We start from the raw sequence: 18,863 nt of genomic DNA on the forward strand, positions 1-18,863 counted from the left end.
ACATATCACTGATGCCTTACAAACAGTTGCCATGCTGAGCTCCTACTCTGTTTGGGAATGCTACCTCTCACAGAAGATTTGAATGCCTCCTCTGCATTCACTACCTCGCCTCTTGTGGGATCGTCCTCTTTTTCTCACTCTCACTCGAAGCCTCCACTGAATTTTGGGAAGAGGCTGAAAGAAAAAAGAATGACCCTTATTTCTCCCTCTGCTTTTTTGTTTTTGAAATGGGTTTGGAATTTTTATGGACCTCTCGTCCTTAACTGTGTCATGGCATCTATGTGGATCAGATGGTTCCCATGCGCTTGAGAGTGGTTCACTGGTTACAGGAGCTGTCTTGCAGATGTTTCTGAGAAGTCCCAAGAGCAGTAACTAAGGATGGCATGTCAAATGAGGGACTTGTGACTGGAGAAGACAAGCGAGCATAGGTGACCAGGATGGATCTCTGACTACATTGTGTCTTCTAAAATAAGATGATTTGAGGTTAGGACAGATACAGACAAGCAGCCTGGCTGCCTGCTTTCACTTGGGTTAAGCCTGTCCTACTATTTGTTCCTCATGTACTAGCAACGGCTGGCATCCCCCAGGTGATCCTGTGTGGTACGTCAATCATCTTCATCTTTTTTTAAAATTTTTTTAATTTTCTACGACAGCTTTAGAAATCTACAAGGTCTGTATCAGCAGACATTTTCACATATGAACCAGTCCAGTGCAACCCAACTACCATTCTCTAGTTTCACACTTAGACTTCCTTCATAGCTTAGAACTCAGGGGCCTCTACCACATCCGTTGAGGATGTCCTCTTCATTCCTTTTTGCCTGTACTTCTCTGTCCCCCACAGCCTTCACTTGCATCCCTGACACTTTGTCTGAAAAGTTACTTGAGGCTATCTTCTTGTGTTGAAATGAACTCTGATCACTCAGGATAGAATTTCCTTCTTGACACTCTTTATGAACAGGAAGAGCTCTATGAATGAAGAAGCCACACAACAGGATCTTCACAAATTTGGAAGACATATTTTGTTTAAGATGAGCACCTATGAGTAGATCTGTGTTTCTCAACGCAAAATAAGTGCAACTTGATGTTTTGTGTTACTGCTCTGGCTAGGCAAGGGACAGTAATGCCCATTCCTGAGTCTGAGACAACCTAACTACCACTGCCTCATGCCTACGCCAAGGATTGCTTTTCCTCCCTGTCACACAAATCATGTGAAAGACTATCCTCAGGTGTCATGCCTCTCTGCATTGACCAATCTCAGTGTTTGCCTATTTTCCATGCATTGGAATGTCCCACTTCAAAGATACTTCCCTCCATTGAGTTACTAGTTCTCTGATCCCAATTTCAGATACCCACTGTCCTCTGATAGGTTTACACATAAGACTCTATCAGCCTCAGTGTGATGAGCCAAATCTCTACAAGAGTCTTTTTTCATCAGGAAAATCTAGACGGGGGAAAACAGTGTGGTGGTGAGGTGCGTTAAGCCTCAGACTGCAGTGCTGCCAGCCTGTATATATGACTGCTGGGCTCGTAGCTATGCTGCTTCTGAGCAACCCCACTGAGAGTATACCTGGAAAACAGCAGACTATGGCCTTAGTTTGTGGATGCCACTATGTGGGAAACCTGAAAGAAATTCTTTGGCTCTGACCTAAATCTCGTTCCGCCCTGGTGGTTGGGGCTATATGGGAAGTGAGCCAGCAGATAATGGATTTCTCTCTTTTGTCTTTGTAGATTTTTAAGTAAATAGAAAAGTCTTTCTAAAGAGGCAAACAGACATGAAAACCAGACCTAATCTGAAGCACTTGGCTGTGCTCATACGCATATTTCACTCAATTGTATTATTCAGCAAATCTCCATTTCCATGGACAGTCTTAAGAACAGAATTCACATGACAACATCCCACTGAAACAATGACTAAATAGAAACATAAGCCTTTTTGGGGTGTGGGGGGTCGGGGAGCATGGAGAAAATATAAAATAAACTGTTCATGCTCCAGAAGGAACTTCCATAGTAGAAGAGCTGCAAAGTGACCAAGAATTGGTTTTTTGTCTTGGGCCCTCTCCAAAAGGGGTGTTGTGGGATATTTTTGTGCACAAAGTATTTAACAAATAAAAGAACTAAATGAAAATGGTATCAATTGTTCCCAGGAGTCAAAGACATAAAAAATGGGTCAGTATTAGGGTACAGTGGTTTAAGTTACTGACTATGACACTAGTATGCCGTAGATGCACTAGACTGAGCTCTGGCAGCTCCATGTCCAATCTCCTGTGTGTTAATGTACCCAGGGAAAGAGCGCAAGATGGTTCAAATGCTGAAATACATGGGAGACCTAGATGCATTTCAGGCTTCTAGCTTCAGCCAGTGATAGTCGCATCAGGTGCAGCATTAAATCTAATTGTGTGTGTGTGTGTGTGTGTATATATGTATATACATATATACATATATATATATATATTTATATATGGTATACATATTATATATTTATATATATTATATAGAGATACGTAGATTGGCGTAGAGACAGATTGGAAATCTTCTGTCTTTTGATTCACTCCCCAGTGGACACAATAACCAGAGATGTGTCCATTCAAAGTCTTGAGCCAGGAACTTCTTCCAGGGTCCCAAATGTGGGTGTAGGATCCCAAGGCTTGAAGCCATCCTCACGTGATTCCCACGACCACAAGCAGGATTGTGGATGTGATGTGGAACAGTCAGGACATGAACTGGTGTCCATATGGGATCCCAGCATGTCCAAGGTGAGGACGTTAGCCATAGAATGCCATACTAGTGCAGCTTTTGCGGAATAAAACAGTAGGTAGTGATCTCTCCTTTCTATCTCTCTTTATCTCTGTGCTTGAGTCTCTCTATAACTCTTCCTTTCCTTTGATAAGTAAGTCTTTCTTTTTGCTAAATGGAAATCATATTTGAATTGAACTTTGGCAACACTTACATTACATTTGACTCCTTAGAGTTGAATCAGAAATATTCCCAAGGTGTCTCCTTTGCTTACTTCAAAACAACAGTGCTACTTACCTCTCACTGTTGTGAGCTCTTCCTTTTTCTTCCCTTCTTTTTCTTCTCATTGCTTCCCTTGATACCCAGCTTCTCGCCATACTCATCCCCATACCATATTAGCAGCTCACAGCCTGGTTTGATGACCTCGCAGGTGCGGTAAAATATCTGCCTGTGGTACTGGAAGGCCACCAAATTCTGCTCCTCATCATTCCTGGCACAGTTCACATACCTGGGGTGGTGATAAATACTGAGTTTGCATGCTTTGTCACGTTTAAATCTCATGTGTTCTGTAATAGCCTCCACCCTGCTTGAATCCCAATTCTGCAAGGGCTCTCCCTGCAAACATGTACCTCTCTCATGAGATCAGTGAACTCCCAGGTACAAGTTGTAGATACAGTGTTCATTGTGATAAGCATGCTTTCTTCCTTCCTTCCTCACTAGTCATCCTCAAAACCCAAGCCCACCTTACTCCCACCTTGACTGCCATGAAGCACACAGTGTTTCCCTAAACTCCAAATTTCATTCAGTTTTCTGCTACAGAATTGGATGAGTGGACACACTCCTTACATCTAGCTTCCCACACATGCTCCACACCTCAGCTTTCCCAAAGGCAATCCTTTCTCTTGGATCTTTCTCCTGGATCTTGGGAGTCCAAGATCCAGATACAGAAATGTAGAGGAGTCTTCATTGTTTCTTATCCTTTACAGATCTGCTCACAGAAACCATTGTCCAGATGCAAATTCCTTCTTTCATCCACATCCGAGGTTTGGTTTGGTTTTGTTTAGTTGGTAAAGATTTGTACTTTATTTTTATTTGAGAGGCAGAGAAGCAAAGAGGACAAGGGGCAAAAGACAGAGATGACAGGAGAATGGTTGGAGTGGGGACACAGAAAGGACACAGTGGCAGGCAGGAGCTTCAACCAGGGGTTTCAGGTGGGCACAGAGGTCAAAGATTGAGGACATTCTCTAAAACTCCCCTGGCTGCATGGGGAAGCCACTGGTTTGGCAGTAGAGCAACCAGTACTTGGGATGCAGGCTTCACAGTCACTGCCTTAGCCCACTGCATGTCAATGCCTGTGCCCAGAACCCGTCTGTTTCCACCCTTTGTTTTTTTTTTTTTGTCTTTCACTGTCTCATCAATTGAAGTTCTTCTGTCTTAAGTTGTTCTGACAGGGCACAATTGTCAAAATACTAAGAAACATTACTGCCAGGCAGCAATTTCATGGAATCTGCACGTATTTAGGAAATTTTTGACACTGGAAGGGCTTAATCAATGCTAATTAGAGAAAGAGTAAATCTAATGGCCCCAGTTGATCTAGATTCCTCAAGGCCCATCTTTGTGTTCTGTTTATTAAGCATAGTGATTTATGTTATGATAAAAGAAATAGTATTTATATAAAATGTGCTTATAGAAACTGTTGATTACATTCACAGGACATTAGAATAAACATGAAAGAGGACATATAATGTAAAAGTCACTGAGGTAAATAGAGGAGAAAGGAAAGTGATCTTGTCTTGGAGAGAAATATCCTCTGTAGTTGTAATATTCCATGGCTCTTACCTCATCCAGTTGGCCAAAGAAGTATCCTTTCCATCCACGGACTCATAGCTGTTCCTGCCTTTGTTTATGTGAGCTTCAAAAAAATAGGTTAATACATTTCTGAAATGGGGGTAGTTTAGCAGAATTGTTAACAACTCTATCATCATGTTCTGTGACATTACATGAATCCAACACATGTTGAGACTTTACATAGTGTTGGTACACATTTATTCTGGTTTATTTCCCTACAGTAGAAGCCCATAGAGGAGATTGCCATTGCTTTGTTTTTAACAGCCCAGTGATCTTCTCTATGCTAATGTTTATTTATTTATGGAATTTTTTATTTTTATTACTAAGTCAGATGTACACAGAAGAGGAGACAGAAAGAGAGATACGAAGGTCTACCATCCGATGAGACACTCGCCGAACTAACCACAGCAGCTGGTGCTGTGCTGATCCGAATCCAGGAACCAGGAAACTCTTTGGGGTCTCCCATGGAGGTGCAGGGTGCCAAGGATTTGGGCCATCCTCAACTGCTATCCTAGGCCACAAGCAGGGAGCTGGATGGGAAGTGGAACTGCTGGGAATTTGATCCCAGCAGGTTCATAGTGAGGATTTTAGCCACAAGGCCATGATGCCAAGCCCTATGCTAATCTTTACAGCCTGTTTCATCATGTTGGCTCAACTCATGCCATAATGTGTAGAAGAACACATGAACCAATCTCATGCTAGGCAGGTGAAAAGCCATGAGACTGGAAAGTGATGTGCTTCTTACCTGCCAGCTGTACCCACTGTTGGCTTCCTCTTCCACTTCTGTGATCCTGCCCTCAAAAGGACCAAAGTGCAGCCCCAAAGGCAGATCAGATGCTTCATTAAATACTCCAAGCCCAGCTTCCGGAATGCTCGATGGGCCAACTCGAAGTCCAGTGGGCACACTGAAGAGAGCATGACTAGGATGTCCCTTATCCACTGGATTGTCCTTTAGAAACACGGGGGGTCCATGAGCAGCACAGCTCTTCAGGAAGCAGATCTGTCACTTCTCACAATCTGGAGATGAGAGTGCAAGGGATTAGGAAAGTACACCAAACGTTGCTGGCTATAGAGAGCATCAGAAGCAGCCAAGTGCTCACATCACTCAGCCTCAGTCTTGCACCCCAAGTTACCAGAAGACAGAATGATGTAAGACCAAATTACAAGTGGAATTTCAACTCAGACTATGGGAATTTACTTTGTGGATGTGCCAAAGGGTCACTTACACAGGTAGTCATCATCCTCAGTCTCACTGAACACCTTGTATGTCTGACCCTTTCTCCTTTCAAGTTGTACATCTGAAATTCTTCATTCTCATCCTTTCTTCTGAGTTCTGAGATGGAGAGACTAAGTCAGTGAAGTTATCAGTTCTTTTGGGTTTAATGTTTCAAATAACATAAACAGCTTTCAAGACAAGGAAAAACTGCATGGACATTTGTTTTTCATTGCAATCTCTGGTTTTAATTCATTTCCCCTGAAGTTTGAATATCTGTTTATTTAAAAGGCAAAGAAAGACACATCTAGAGATTGACACAGCAGTTGAGAGAATCAAAGCATACAGAAGAGAGAGGTGTGGAGGTTCACTTTTTGAGTAACCTGGATAGTACCCAAATCAGTCTCAGATCAGAAAGCTTAATTCAGTTCTCCCAGAGGGGGTTGTAAGACCCAATCACTTATCTCCTCACCAAGTGTTGCTAAGTTGTATATCAACAATTTGCTAGAGTCAGAGATAGGGTCAGTTCTGGAACCCAGGCACTCTGCCATTGGGAACAGGCATATTAACTAGTATCTTCACTCCTAGGACAACTGAATTCCTCCCTATAAATGTTTTGCATATAGGCTAAGTAACCTGATCCCAATTATATTTTTTAGATCATTTTCCCAAAGAGCTTAAAATGTAATCATGTTTCTAGAGGCTCTATTTGTTTGTGTTGAGCGTGCCCCAAGCATGCAATTGCATCCCTCACAGCTTGACCATCCTCATCAAGCCTCACCGATCTTGCGCTTCCTAGTGGGCCTAGAGAGAAAACTCCTGAAATTATTTTCTTACCATGTTTTTGTGTAGAGTGCTGTCCTGAGCTGTTTGATTCCTTAGGATGGAACACTGCTTTCCGCCCCTTCTTTGAGCCAGTTGTGTTTAGTAAATTTGCTGTTCCTGATGATTCCTTCGTACTGATTTCATTATGTAAAGGCATGTTGGACTTTCCCTTTAATGAGAAAGTAACATTTTTTTTAAACTCACTGTTCAGTCCAGTTGTCCTTTGAGATTGCAAAGTGTTTTCAGGTACAAGGCATTTTTCAAAATATCAGCAAACATGGGAACTATGTGAGGTGATTGAATCCTGAAGGGAAAAGCAGTGTCTGTATTTCTAGTGTATTTGGGGATAGATCACATCATTTGAGGCTGTTTCTCTAGATGGTTTTCAATTTCCTCTGCACAAATGAAAGTGGAAAAGGGGAGAACATTTAAAAAGATAATCTGGAAACAACATTTGTGAAAGCAGGTTGGTAGGGCTTCTTTAGGAAAGTATGTCTTATCGATCTGTGGACTGTGAAGGGAAAATATAGGAAAGCACAGACAGAATGAAATACAACTGGAGAATTTGGTGGCATACATGAGGTTAGGAAGAGGTGAAATCAAATGATTATTCAAAAGGTAAGATGGTGATGAAAGCTGAAAATGACAATATCCTGAGCATAATTGATTTGGGGATTGGATGAGCTGGTGCTTATATCAATTGGCTTGAAGCCATCTGTACTGTTAGATACTTCTCCACAGCTACTCTTCTTGACCTGTAAATTGGAATACATGTAGCTGAAGTTCATTTTGAGATACAACTGACTCATTTATTTGATTTAGTAATATCTATAGTGTTACTACCAGTTTACCATGTTTTTATACATGAATCCCAATTCAGAAAGTTATACATATATACGTGTGTATGTGTATACATTTATATTATTATATAATATATATTTATCTTTATACTTTTATATTTTTATGTAATATATATTTAGAATATATATGTTTGGAATATATACAGTTAGAATTAATTGGACTTGCTTTTCTGTTTCATCAGAAAATGTTGGATGAATTTTACAGAAATTTTGGAGAAGTTCTAAATGACCCAAACTCTGCCAAAATTTTGGAGAAGTATTTGTAATCAATTGGACACTCAAAAATCACATTGTATTGTCGAAGCAACAGGAAACAAAAATAATTGGAAACAATGGAAGGACTGCCTACTTAGTACCCAGAGAAAGAGGAGGCTCTTTTGTCCTACAAGAATGAGGACATGAGTTTAAGATACAATTCTGTTTAATGTATGAGTGAACACAGAGGGAAGTTTAAGTTACTGCCTGTTTGATACATTCTCAGCATTAAACCCTGGAGTCTTCAGGCTTGGAGGTTCTCTCTCTCTCTCTCCTGTAAGATTTTATGTTTCTTCGTAAGGATCATTTCCAGAGAGAAAGAGAGACAAATATCATAAATCCACTGGATCATTCACAACTGACGGCTACAGCCAGAGCCAAGCTGATCTGAAGCCCAGAACCGGGAGCCTCCTCTAGGTCTCCCACGTGGTGCCATGGTCCTAAGGCTTTGGGCCATCCTCCACTGCTATCCCTGGCCATCAGCAGGAACTAAATGGGAAGTGGAACAGCTGGTAAATGAACTGGCTTCCACATGGGACATTGGACTGTGCCAGGTGAGGATTTAGCCACTAGGCCCATGGAGACCTTCTCTGCTCTAAATAAAGTGCCTATGAAGCTGCGGACACCCACTCTTATCTCAAACACTTAACAGTACTATACCTCACATTCCTCAATGTTTACATGAGTGTATTTCAGTAACTGATTCATAGGGTTTTTGGAAGGTTTAACTATGTGTGTTGATGATAAACCTTACAAAGTCTGAAATACTGTGAAAATAACACAAGAAGTAGTGATTATTTGGCTTGTCTTGTTTAAGGTTCATGATCACGTTAGCTATTATGAAAGATCATGACAGGAAGAAGACAGTTAATAGTATACGGTGTCCTTTCTTCTCTTACCTGTGAGGGACTTAAGAGGAATATTATTTATTGATTTATTATTATTTTCTTTTAGTGAATGGGTTTTAATAGCTACTCACCTTCTGCTGTCCGGTGTCTTTCTTTTTGCAGGTCATGCGACGAGGTTTGACTAGAAGGTGACAAGAAAGCATTGATAAATATTTGAAAACTTTGCAAACTCTTACCAGAAAAGAATTTTAAATCAGAGAGTAGTGATTCTACCTGTGATCCAGATGTGACATGAAAATATCTTTTAACTATCATTAAGATGTATGTGTATGTGTTGAGGAAATTTTTCTTTAAAACAGACCTAAAAAGCAAAAGAAATCCTTCATTTCCACCTCACCTCTTACTTATGTCTATTGTGTTCAATTAAATAAAGTAATTTGATTTTCAGAATGTAACTGATGAACAATTTAGGAGTAGAAGGAAATTTCCTTGAAAAGAAAATTAAAATCATATGGAAAAATCTGTAGTTAATTGCATACTTAGTTTTTAAAAATTCAAAATCTTTGCTCTAAGATCAGAAACAAGGCATGGTTTCTACATACTTGCTACTATTATTTGAGCTGAAACTTTTCCTAGACAGAACAATGACGTGAGGAAATAGCTTCTCCAATTTAGAAATGAAGCAACATGTTGTCTACATTCGCATTTGGCATGAGCTTACACATGGAAAACCCTGAAAATTCCATTAACAACCTGTGAGGGTTAATAAAAAAAAAAAAACTGGCATAGTCATCAGAAAGAAAGAAAGTCAACACTTCCAGTGAATTGTTGGACAGCAGCTTAAGTTGTCTACAACATCAGCAACCCCATTCTTGAGCACTGGTTTCAGTTCCACCTGTCACTTTCACTTCATCACCTGGACGTGCAATTGGCGAAGCAGGAAGTAATGGCTCTAATACTTGGGATTCTTCTACCCAGATGAAAGTTTCCGGTCTCTAATGTTGACCAGATTCATCTGAACAGACTAGGGAATGAATAAATGCATAGACCTCTCTGTCTCTTTTTCTTTCCCTTTCTCTGACTTTGAACAACATACACACACCACTTATGTACAAGCTTGGTTGTATTTCCCTCTTGAATTAGTTGCTTCATGTTAACTGTCATTGTTTATACATTTTCCACTTTTTGTCTAATCAATATCACAGTTGCTGTTCTAGGATCTTATGTCAGCAGCCCCTGACAGGCATTGTTTTCAAGATAGTAAATGGTGTTAATCAAATATTGCTGAGTTTGATCCCAAGAATGGTTTTCAGTTGCCTCTTATTTCTTCTGGCCCTCACTTTCTTTACTAAGAATCTATTATCAAAAGCTTCAGTGTTGTCCAGGGGCTGTGAGAGCCAGCACTCATAAGAAAGCCAGTTGAGGGAGCTCTCAGATTTAGATTAAAGCAAAATCTTCCCTTTAGGCAATACACCTAGAAGGAGAAATGGAAGGCAAAGCGATTCATAGCACTCCCAGAATGGACTGGGAGTATTGAGTACAGGTGAGAGGTCTGCATAGTCAGAACACAAACATCCTTGTCCATATTCATCCCTGAACAGGTGGGACAAAGTGAGGGGAAACACACAGGCACAATGGGCTGTTGCTGCATAGGTCTGTGTGGACTTGCATTCAAATTTCCACTTCATTTTTTGAAAGTAGGTCTGATCTGACTTGCCAATCTTTGCACACTATTCCTTGGAGAATTACATGGAAGGTTTTTGGAAGGCATCTTGGAATGTCAGAAGACATGAGATGTTGCTGTGTAATCATAGTGGCCACGGAAGAACAAGGTATCAGCCATGTCCTCTGGTTTCGATACAGTTGTCTATTCTGCCAATGCTAAAAGTCTGTCCTGCACCTCCCGTGCCAACCTCACTAACACAGCAATGTTCCCGAGGCTCTCACCTCCCGATTTCCCAGTGCTGAAGCTGGGTGTGTCCAAGCTTGTTTGCAGGAACCTTGACACATGTGATTCTGGTATCCCACTCCAACTCCTCTGAGTTTGTCATCAGGCAAGAATTCTGAGAGAGCGAAGATGCAGGGGCTTGCTGTGAGCTAAGTCCAAAAACCCGAAACCCAGTCAAGCGCTGTGGCACCAGCAGGGTAGTGATCAACAGGCAGGCTCTGCACTCACTGAATTCATACAGCTCTAGACATCCGCATAATGCTATTTGAATATATATGTAAAAAAAGTCTCTCTCTATATATATAAAGTGAATCCAAACTTGAGTTATCCTATCATCTTATTCTGATACATTTCTCCTTACTTTGAAATTAATTACTTAGCATGTTAAACATATATGTTCTTTTAAAATTTTGTCTAAATAGAGAAATTAGGAAAGACATGTCTCAGTGAAATTCCTAGATCAATGACATTCTCTACTGGAATTCTTCTTGTCTTGCCATATCTCTTTAGATTCACATTTTTACAGTTGTGCACCCTAGCAAGGAATAGGTGATGGACAAGAAATATATTTCCTGATGTTCATTAGGAAGTTTGAGTTTGAGTTTCTCACACAAATGACTGACCTAGTCCTGACGACTGTAAAAATCACAACAAATGCTGCAGTTTTGCCTTGTGCGTCATTGGGGAGAAGAGCAATCAAAAAGAAAGGGGCAGAGGCCTTTGCCTGAAGAGCTATCAAGATTTATTTTCAGGGTTTCACTTCTTACATACTTATAAAGCAATAACTCAAACACAACTCAGAATTAGATCATGAATGTAAGCAGGAAGATCAAAGAAAATTAACAAGGGAGATTTGTCCAAGCACTATTAAAATGCAGAAGAGATAAAGAGTACTGTCTACCCTTGGTTAACTGATTAGACTGACCATGGATGTTCGCCTTTCCTCAAGGAGTGCATGAAAACAACTTGGAGGACTCAGTGGTGGTACCATGTATGCTGGGTGAGAGGCCCTGTCCCTCCTCTTCCTGGATGCTCTTTTTGACACATCCCCAACCTTGAATCTGGCACCCCCATTTTACCTTGTTGGATGCATTCCAACAACAAGCACGACCTCACCACATACATTGAAACACTTACACACAGACTTCTCATATCTAACAATAGGAGTTAACTGATGGAGAATGTCAAAGGAAACTGGAAGATACACTTAGATTAAAGTGAGAATAGCCTTCTTTTGTAGAATTATAGTATAGGCTGATTTAGTGGCTTGGCTTCATGCAGTAGGTTTGGATAACACAGCAACTTCAAAGGTGTGAAGAGAACAGCTCCCTTGTTTGGCAGGACCTAGGGTAGCTGCCAGCACTTTGGCAGGGTCTGGTGGGTGTCTCTAACCACCTGGACACAGTTTCATCCCCTTTTTGCACAGACACTCAACCACTGCACTAAGAATTCTGTAATCGATTGAGGCATTGCAGTGCAGATCTGCTGTGCAGTGCCAGTTATGGCTTATTTCGCTTGCCTTTGCCTAGCTAATTATTATTAGGAACTTGTAACTGGAATAAAGGTTATAACACATCTTCTAGTTTGACTGTTGCAACCCTAGCCATTAAATATTTTGGAGAGTATAAACCAGATAAAATAATCTCTCTCACTTCCTTACACTTACACTTACATAGCATAAAACTTTTCTTTCAAAGTCAACAGATTGTTAATGAAAGAAAAGCTTTGGCCAAGGTAAGTTATATGGAATACAAATTACTTGAGAGTATGTCACTGAAATATAAGTCCACATAGTACGCACCAAAGGGATTTGGTTTAAATGAAGTATTTCAAGATTATTTGTGACAAAATTGTGCAGTTTTAAGACCCTGTTGTCTTGCAAAAGACTGTTTCCTATAGAAAAGATAAAAGTAACATTTTTCTAAATACCTTTACATTGTTTAAGTTGAACAGCAAAATGTTCTCATTGCCAGACTGTTTTGATGGCACTGCTCTGTTCTATCAATGTCTTGTGTGGAATTGTGGTCCCTTCAGCTTTTTTCCTCAGGATAGACTTGGCTATTCATGATCTCTTTTATGAGAAGATTGTTGTTTGGATTTTGATCAGGAGTTCTTGAATTGCTTCATTATTTTTAGTAATATTGACCTGTTCTTTATATATTTATATGCATTTTAGTGCACAGTCAGATGAAAAGAGAGGATGAGAAACAGAGAGGAAGATTGTCCCTCTGCTGGTTCACTCTCCAAGTGGCAACAACAGGCAGAGCTGAGCCAACCCAAAACCTGGAACCAGGACCCTCTTCCTGGTCTTCATCATAGTTGCAGGGTCCCAAGGTTTTGGGCTACCCTTGCCTGCTTTTTTCAGGCCACAAGCATGGAGCTGGATGGGAACCAGAATTAAAATCGGTAGCCATAGTGTTTCCTGACCTGTGTAAATTGAGGATTTATTTGTTAAACAACCACCCTGTACCCAATATGGACATTTTCATGATTCTGATTATACAGATCTAGGAACATGGTGAATTTCTCCATTCTTCAATTTCTGTATATCTCTAATTTGGTTTGTTTTGATATGGTTTGATTAGATTTGATTTAATTTAGTTTAGCTTAATTAGTATTCAACAATGTACATCATAGAATTCTTTTGCCTGAGTCCAGCTCCATTTGAGTTCAGAATTCTGGAAGGCTGCATGGGTGATGCACAAAGAAGAATGAAACAGACCACTACAATCCCAGGATCATGATGGACAATGCGGGAAAGCTGCCCCCTTTATTTTACAGAAGCAAACTCAACTTCTGACTCAGATTTTTGACATCAATGTTAAATCGGTGTATCCAAGTGCAATTCTGCCATTGGTTTCAACTAAAAACAATAGAAGTTCCTAGTACAAATCCTATGCAATAACTAAATCTTTTATCACAAAGAAAAGGAGAACCTGAAGAACAAGGCAAGAATGAAACCCTAAATTCAAGTCCCTTGATTAGCATGAGGTCAATGGAGACGGCCAAGGCAGTAAGCATAAGAAAAGGCCCTTTTGCAAGATGTTATCATTGACCTTAACCTCCAAGCTCACACTGAGTATAAAGCCAAATCCGCGGTAGCAAATAATGCCTGAAAGGATTCAAATTCTTCGCCAGGGTGGTCCAGTGTGTTCATGCAAAGGAAGGTAGAGCTGCATTCAGGTTGTTGTAGAGACATGCACCGGGCCCTACCATAGAGCAGGTAATTGCTTGAGGCCATGTCAGCAATGGACAAATAATCTTCACACCTTTCTCCCCCACATCCACTGCATGTATCACAGCACTTCCCCTGCTCCTATTACTAAATTTGAGTGTGTGGAGTTCTCTGCGAGTGTTTGAATCATGGAGCTCAGTCATTGGAACATGAATGGGCCAAAAGACAATACAAAGAGGAGAACAATTAGTGTGATTCTGAAAATAAGAGAAAATGGAGGAAATATCTTGTCAGAAATGAAAGATGAAAGAGATTGCAAAAATTGATTAGCAACACATCCCAATCAATGGCCTGAAGTTGAGAGTGAGAGATGGCAGAAATCTGGGCATTTAATTTGTGGATGCAAAGACTAGGAGATGTGTCACTCCATACACCTAGGAGGTGAACTTTAATATCACTGTGAGAGACAATGGAGTCATTATAAGGGAGAGGAGTGACACAAATTGATTTGTAAATACTGTGGCAAGTGGTACCAAATCTGGTATTGAAGTGTTGAATTTCATTGTCAATCAATGATGATATAAGCTAACAACAAGTGAAACCAAACTATGTTTAGGTGCATGCCAAAGATACCAATGATCCTTTCCATCTTTGGCAGAGAATACCATTTCCCATCCGAGGTTTAGCCATTCTTATCCAGCAGCCAGAGACAATAGTAGCAACCTTGCACAGTTTTGGCAAGCTACAGGTGAGTTTCGTAATTTTTAGTCTGACATCTCCAAGCTGTGAAATAATTTACACTAGCCTACACAGAAGATGAAATGGTCACTTTACTTGAAAACTTCATGAATTAACATTGCTGTAACACTCACTGATACAAATATGCAATAGAGTCTGTGTGAGATGCTAACAGTGATTTTTAAACACATGCACGTGAGTATGGCTATGAATTTAAATAACTAGAATATTACCACAACATTTCACATCTAGGATCATCTATGAACAGTGAATAAATGTGAATATATGGTGTTGCTAACTGAAAATTTAATAGCTTCATGTCTCTAGTGCAATATTTCAGTCTGTTTGTTTGTTTCAGCTCATGGTGTAAAATCCATGGAACAGACACATTCTATCACATGAAGTCAACAAATAGCTGGACTTGATCTACATTACTTTTCCCAGTCTGGCACAGAATCACTGAAACACACATGACATATATGTCACAGAAATTTTTGCTTATACAGTGTTAATATAAATTAACACATTTTTTACTACAACTTTCACCTCTGTATCTCCCTTCAAGTGCCATGGGAGACAAGTCGTCTGATAAATGCCAGAGTCCTGAGCATTTTTACACATCTCCAACCGATCAAATTCTAAATTTAAAGCACTCTGGAGCACACCAGTTTATACTGACATGTATTCTGTCAGAAGAGCACTAAATATGTTTCAGACTGTCAAGGAGCTGCATAGAAAACTAACCCAACCCTCATGTGTGAGCTTTTATTTAATGTGCCCACAAAAGATCAAAATCTGTTTCCTCAGGACCTGCACAGTAGCATAGTGGCCAAAGTTCTCACTTTGTATGCTCTGGTATCCATAGAGGTGCCCGTTCTCATCTGAGCAACCCTGTGTCCCTTATTACTGCTCCCTACTTGTGGCCTAAGGCAATGCTCAAGGATGGTCCATGGCTTGAGATCCTGCACTCACTTAGGAGACCAGCAAGAGGATCCTCCTTTTTGGCTTCTGATTTTTTCACCTGCGGAAATTGCAGCCACTTGGGGAATGACATTGGATTGAACATTTTGCTCTCTGTGTTTCTTCCTCTCTGTATATCTGACATTCTATTTAGAAAAAAAAAAACTGGAGACTGATGTAAACGAGGGTTCTAAAATTGAGGGACAGGAGCAACCTGAAGTGAGCCTGAGAGGAAAGAACCACGAGGAACACTGTGGGAAATTCCCTACAATCCCCTGGACTGAAAAAGTGGCACACAGCAGAAAAAAGAACGCAAAATACTGGGATCAGAAACATGAGAAGGACAAAGAGGGAGCCCCGTGCTGCAAAATCTCAAGTGAAATTGGCAAGCAAAACTTGGGGAGCAAACCCTGGTGAGTTGCTAACACAGGGAAATGTCCACCCTTAGCAGGAGGCCAAATCGGGTGAGCAAAATTCTGGGAGCGAACATAGATGAGTCGCCAACACAGAGAAGTACCCGCCCATAGCAAGAAGAACCTGGGATAAAAACACGGTGAAGTTTAATCGAATCTGGGCAGGATTGGATCTGGGCAGACGGGTTGGAGAGGGCAACAAGGCACAGAAACGGAGAACTTGGGCTATCCTGGTAGCTGGAACTCCCACCAATGGGTGGTGCCAATCCCCGGGCCACGAAAACTTCACAGAAGGGACATTCAAAAGCTACTGTAGGGCCCGATGGTGTGGCCTATCAACTAAAGTCCTTGCCCTGAATGCACCAGGATCCCATATGGACCCTGGCTCTAATCCCAGCAGTTCCACTTCCCATTCAACTCCCTGCTTGAGGCCTGGGAAAGCACTTGAAAATGGCACAAAGCTTTGGGACCTTACAATCACATGAAAGACACGGAAGAGTTTCCTGGTTCCCTAGCCTAATTTGGCACACCACTGGACATTGCGGCTCACTTGGTGAGTGAATCATCAGACAGAATATCTTCCTCTGTAATCCTTCTCCTCTCTGTATGCCTGACTTTGTAATAAAAATAAATAAATCTTTCCAAGAAAAAAACAAAAAGCTAACATAAATCCCGGTTTTAAAGAGCCCACAAAATCACAGACCTAAGTAGGGAGGGGGATGCTACAAAGAAGAAAAAAGAAATCTAGATCAGCAAGACGTCAGTTCACCCACTAGGTGGCAGCGGAGGACATGGGATTGAATCCAGCAATGTCCATTATCACATAGACATGAGGCGAGGTCACAAAACAATAAATGAGTCAGAGGAAGGAGCCAGTGCCACCCCAAAAAGTCACTGAAAGGCCTGGTCAATCACAGAGATTACAGATGAAGACATTGAAGACCTATCCGAGAAGGAGTTCAACAAAGTAATGATGAAACTCTTCAGAAACAATGAAAAACGATGGGAGAAACTTAAGAAATTCAAAAACCACATAATCACAGAAACAAAATTAGTCAAAAATGCCATCCTTGACCTGAAGCACAGAGTTGAGAGCTTCGCCAACAGAATTATAGCAGAAAAAGGCAGGATGTCCAAATTGCAATATTCCCAGAATGAAAGCAGGCAGATTATTAACCAACTAGAACAAAACCAGCGAGGCAATGCAGGAGATGAATGCCAACATCAAGAAGTCAAATATCAGAACTATAGTCCTTCCAGTAGGAGTAGAAAGAGAGACAGGCATATAATCTGCGCTCGATGAAATTATACTGGAGAACTTCCAAAACACTTGGAACATGAGCCCAGTCCAAATCCAGAAGGGCAGAGAACATCCCACAGATTTGACCCAAATAGATCTTTACCCAGATATGTGATAATCAAGCTCCCCACAAACGAATACCAAGAAAGAATCCTGACGTTAGCACGAATGAAAGGCAAGCTTACATTTAGAGGCAGGTCCATCAGAATTACTGCTGACTTCTCAGAACAGACACTCCAAGCAAGAAGGGAATGGAATAAAGTCTTTCAAATCCTGAAACAGAACAATTGTCAACCAAGAATAATGTACTCAGTCAAGATCTTCTTTGCATTCGAGAATGAAATTACATACTTCCATAGCAAGGAGAAATTAGAAGAATATGCCAGCACAAAACCAGCTCTACAAAATCTACTTAGAAATGCTCCTTGGCCAGAGAAAAAGAAAGAAAACAATAAGCAAGGATGGCAAATGGGAAGATGTCCACACTAAAGTCCATGCAAGGAAGGACAATTAGATACCAACAACCTGAAAAACACACGCAGCGCAGGACAAAATCGTAATCTCTAAATATTAGCCCCGAACACAAATGGCCTAAATGCATCAGTCAAAAGACATAGATTAACAGATTGGATCAATAAACAGGACATAATTATATGCTGCCTACAAGAGACGCATCTAAGCAGAAGAGATGCTAAGAAACTGAAAGGGAAGGGAAGGGATGGAAAAGATATTTCATGCCAACCGAAGAGAAAAAAAGGCTGCTGTACTGGTCCTAATTTCAGATGATATAGACTTCAACGTGACAAACATCAAAAAGAACACACATGGGCATTTTATACTGTTGAAAGATCCATTAGGAAGTGATTATCATGCTTAACATTCATGCTGCAAGTCCAGATGCACCCAGCAATGTGAAACAATTTCTTATAGACGAAAAGGGAGATAGAGATGAACATGCAATAATCCTGGGAGATATGAACATCCCATTGACACCAATAGATAGATCAATGAGACAAAAGCTCAACAGAGAAGCTACAGAGCTCACACAAACAATAGAACAACTGGACCTAGTAGATATATACAGAACAGTTCATGCTAAGACTGCAGACTATACATTTTTTTCAGCAGTGCATGGCACCTTCTGCAGCATAGACAACATGATAAGACACAAGGCAAGTCTAATTACCTTCAAAAATCAGAATCATACCATGTACCTTCTCAGATCATCACAGAATGAAACTGCAAATCAGCAATTCAAAATGCCCCAGGAAATACAGAAATTCTTGGAGATGGAATAATATGTTATTAAAGGATCAATGGATTAGAGAAGAAATTAAAGACAAGATACAAAATTATGGAAATCATTCAAAACTCAAATGCAGCACCCCAAAACTTGTGGGACACCGCCAAGCAGTGTTGCAGTAAGCTTATTGCAATTGGTGCTCATGTCAAGGCCCAAGAAAGATATCAAATAAAAGAATTAAGCACACACCTTCAAGAATTGGAAATACAGCAGCAAAATGACCCCACAAACAACAGCAAACAAGAGATTTTCAAAGGAATGGAGGAAATTAATCAAACAGAAATAAAAGCTATATACAAAATCAATGAATCAAAAAGCTGGTTTCTTGAGAAGATAAATAAAATAGACACACCATTGGCCTGACTGACACAGAAAAAGCAAGAGAAAGCAAGAATTAGCAGCATCAAAGATGAAAAAGGCAATATAACAACAGACAATGCAACC

General features: G+C 40.5%; 1 pseudogene; it reads right to left on the minus strand.

Moving 5' to 3' along the window:
* Nucleotides 1-767: 767 nt before the first annotated feature.
* LOC131478716 (histone-lysine N-methyltransferase PRDM7-like) overlaps nt 768-18,863 on the minus strand; it is a 43,900-nt pseudogene continuing 25,804 nt past the window's right edge.

Source organism: Ochotona princeps, chromosome Y (assembly GCF_030435755.1).
Source record: "Ochotona princeps isolate mOchPri1 chromosome Y, mOchPri1.hap1, whole genome shotgun sequence".
NCBI lineage: Eukaryota > Metazoa > Chordata > Mammalia > Lagomorpha > Ochotonidae > Ochotona > Ochotona princeps.